Source organism: Leucoraja erinacea, chromosome 4, assembly GCF_028641065.1.
Source record: "Leucoraja erinacea ecotype New England chromosome 4, Leri_hhj_1, whole genome shotgun sequence".
NCBI classification, from domain to species: Eukaryota; Metazoa; Chordata; class Chondrichthyes; order Rajiformes; family Rajidae; genus Leucoraja; species Leucoraja erinaceus.
Genome location: NC_073380.1, coordinates 52,928,081 through 52,932,517, shown reverse-complemented (window position 1 = coordinate 52,932,517; position 4,437 = coordinate 52,928,081).

Genomic DNA, 4,437 nt, shown 5'->3' with positions numbered 1-4,437 from the left:
GTTCCTCTTTCACCCACATACGCCCCATTCTTCCCACTCCCCTGCCCCGCCTGATTTACACCTATTTCTCTCTTACATCTTTACCTACAATCCTTCCTCTTGCCTCTCAATCCAGAACTTTTCAATCCTTTTGTTTCACACCTGTCTTTTCATCCCTGGCCTTTGTCCAACCATCTGTCTATCAAAACCCCCCCCACATCTGTGTTCACCTATTACTTGCAATGCTTTGTCTTGCCCTCACCTCCCTTCCGTGTTTTTTCTCCTTGCCCTACAATGTCCGAAGGAGGGCCCCAACCCAAAGCATCACCTATCCATGTTCTCCAGAGATGCTGTCTGACCCGCTGAGTTGGATAGCACACAACAAAAGATTTTCACTGTACTTCGGTACATGTGACAAATAAACTAAAGAGTTACTCCAGATCTTTGTATTTTTTTTGTTAACTAAAATCTGCAGTTGCTGGCTGTACTACCTAACAATGTGACTTCCTGGTCAGCGCCTCCTCGTGGGAGTAAAGAGTGTTTAATTGTCGTGTACTGACAACAGAACAATGAAATTCTTACTCTGCAGTTTTGCAGATAATTTAACATTATGGCACATAAATATATACATTAATCAATAATATGATAAATATTTAGTTATACTAGATAACCATTATTGTGCAAAAAACAAAGTATGCAATGTAATCAAAAGTATAGTAGTAAATTCAAAGGAAAAGTGCTGGAGGAACTCAGCAGATCAGGCAGGATTGTGAAGGGAAATGGACAGACAATGTTTTGGGATGGGAGTCTTATACAGATGCTGCCTAATCCACAGAGTTTACTTTAGTTTAGAGATACAGCATGGAAACAGGCCCTTTGACCCACTGAGCTCACTCACACTAGTTATATGTTATTCCACTTTCTCATCCACTCCCTACAGTAGACTAGGGCAATTTACAGAGGCCAATTTACCTACAAACCAACATATCTTTCTGATGTGGGAGAAAACCGGACCACTCGGAGGAAACCCACCTTGACATGGTGATAGTGTAAATTCCACCTTGAATGAAGGAGGTGGTAACCTTCTTCACCACCATGTGATTCCGCTTTCAGGGAACCATGCACTTATACACCTAGATCCCTCACTCAACAACAATTTCCAGACCGTTTATTGTGAAGGACCTACCATTGCATTGACATGCCCAAATGCTACATCTCACGCTTACCTGAATTAAACTCCTATTTGCCATTCCACAGCCCACTTGCCCAGCTGATCAAGATCCTGCTGTTATGTTTGATAACCATCTGATAATATCTGTTTTACTGTTATCTTGAAACCTAATTATTCATAGAAACATAAAAAATAGATGCAGGAGGAGGCCATTCGGCCCATCAAGCCAGCGCCGCCATTCATTGTGATCATCCCTAATCAATAACCCGTGCCTGCCTGCTCCCCATATCCCTTGATTCCACTAGCCCCTAGAGCTCTATCTAACTCTATTTTAAATACATCCAGTGATTTGGCCTCCACTGTCCTCTGTGGCTGGGAATTCCACAAATTCACAACTCTCTGGGTGAAAACGTTTTTTCTCACCTCAGTCTTAAATGGCCTCCCCATTATTTTAAGACTGTGGCCCCTGGTTCTGGACTCGCACAACATTGGGAAAAATTTTCCTGCATCTAGCTTGTCCAGTCCTTTTATAATTTTATATGTTTCTAAACTCCAGTGAATACAAGCCTAGCCTTTTCAATCTTTCCTCATATGATAGTCCCGCCATCCCAGGGATCAATCTCGTGAACCTACTCTGCACTGCCTCAATCACAAGGATATCCTTCCTCAAATTAGGAGACCAAAATTGTACACAATATAGACAATAGGTGAAGGAGTAGGCCATTTGGCCCTTCGAGCCAGCACCGCCATTCAATGTGATCATGGCTGATCATCCCCAATCAGTACCCCGTTCCTGCCTTCTTCCCATATCCCCTGACTCTGCTATTTTTAAGAGCCCTATCTAGCTCTCTCTTGAAAGCCTCCAGAGAACCTGCCTCCACCGCCCTCTAGAGGCAGAGAATTCCACAGACTCACCACTCTGTGAGAAAAAGTGTTTCCTCGTCTCTGTTCTAAATGGCTTATTCTTAAACTGTGGCTCCTGGTTCTGGACTCCCCCAACATTGGGAACAAGTTTCCTGCCTCTAGCGTGTCCAAGCCCTTAACAATCTTATATGTTTCAATGAGGATATCCTCTCATCCTTCTAAACTCCAGAATGTACAAGCCCAGCTGCTCCATTCTCTCAGCATGTGACAGTCCCGCCATCCCGGGAATTAACCTTGTAAACCTACGCTGCACTCCCTCAATAGCAAGAATGTCCTTCCTCAAATTAGGGGACCAAAACTGCACACAATACACCAGGTGTCTCACTAGGGCTCTGGGACTCACTAGGGCTCTGTCCAACTGCAGAAGGAATACTCAAGATGTGGTCTTACCAGTCCTATACAACTGCAGAAGAACCTCTTTACTCCTCTGAAAGCCTCTTGTTATGAAGGTCAACATTCCATTAGGTTTCTTCACTGCCTGCTGTACCTGCACGCCAACTTTCAGTGACTGGTGTACAAGGACAACCAGGTCTCGCTGCACCTTCCCCTTATCTAACCTAACCCCATTGAGATAATAATCTGCCCCCTTTTTTTTGCCATTACTCTGATTGGTTCACATGCAATATCCAATCTACATCCTTCCCCGTAGAGGAAAGAGTTGTTAATCAGTTGTTAGAATACATGCTGGACATCACACTCTGCAGCACTCGTGAGTAAGGCAAGGCAGCGCCTTTACCACCCCAGGCAATTGAGGAAATTCAGAGTGTCTCCGAGGATCCTCCAGTGCTTTTACTCAGCGGCTGTGGAAAGTATCTTGTCCGGAAATATTACAATCTGGTTTGGGAATTGCTCTGCCCAGGACAAGAAGGCTCTGCAGAGAGTAATGCGTTCGGCCGAACGCACTATGGGAACTTCACTCGCCCCTCTGCAGGAACTATACATCAGGAGGTGCAACTCCAGAGTCAATAAGATCATGGGAGACCGCTTCCACCCCTGCAACAGACTGTTCCAGCTGCTACGGTCAGGCAAACGCCTACGTTGCCATGCTGTGAGAACGGAGAGGTTGAGAAGGAGTTTCTTCCCAGAGGCCATTAGGACTGTAAACTCCTCTCACCAGGGCCTAACTTTACTGTACCATTCTACTGTTTTTTTTAATTGCTGTTTTTTTTCCCTTTTTTCTTCCGCCCACAATATTTAATATGTAAAAGAATATGTGATTCTATTCCATTCAGTTTGTAGTTTGTTTTTTTTTGTTTGTTTTTTTGCACAAAGTCCGCGAGCATTGCCACTTTTCATTTCACTGCACATCTCGTATGTGTATGTGACGAATAAACTTGACTTGACTTGACATACTCGCCGTATCTGTCTGGCGGTCTACTAACACGACCCGATCGCGTACAGACAAACCCCTCCCCTCCGTTCCGGAATAGTTAGTCGGGTTGGGTGGTGGAGAATCCGAGAATGAGAACGCAGCTGGGGAATCTGGAGATGAACGGCAGGGCGAGCGTGCAGGACCAGGGGTACTGGGGAGTGAGGGAGTGCATGCTGGGGTCAGGGGGTCCAGGATGGACAGCAGCAGCAGGGGCCTTGAAGATCAACGGCAGGGCATGAGGACCTCGAGGAGCAGGTCGCGGTTCGTTCACGGGTGGAAGATGTTGACTGCTGCGCCGGTACAGAGCACCACCGACGTTGTCAATGTAGGAACGAGGTTCCTTGGATGATCCCTCTACAAAACCCAGTCGGGTATGTCCAACTGCCAACTGCAGGCGAACCACTTGACCTTGCAGCAACGGTTTGAGCGGTTTGACTTGTCATAGGAGCGCTTCGGGACATCATGTTTTTTCTGAATGCGCTTCTGGACCGCAGCTGGTTTGAGCACCTGTGGTTTCAGCTGTTGCTGGGCAATGGGGAGTTGGGGCCTCGTTGTGCGAGACATCAGGCGCTGGGCGGGAGAGCCCAGGATGCAATCCCTATAGATGTTTCTAAGGTTTAACAGATCTAGGTAGACATTGGATTTGGCAAGATGGGAATGTTCCATCAGCTGCTTTGCGCTCCTGACAGCACGCTCAGCGAGGCCGTTGGATTGAGGGTATTCGGGGCTGCTGGTGACATGTTGAAAGTTCCATTGTCTTGCAAAGTACTTAAATGCTTGACTGGTGAATTGTCTCCCGTTGTCAGTTTGCAGTTTGACCGATACACCAAATACAGAAAAATGTCTCTGAAGCTTTTATATCACCATCTCAGACGTAATGGGAAGCAGCAGATCAAGTTCAAACCAACTGGAATAGGAATCAACTAGAACTCGAATGCTTGCCGTGCCATTCGAAAATGTCTGCAGCGAGGGAAGCCCAGGGTGGCGCTGG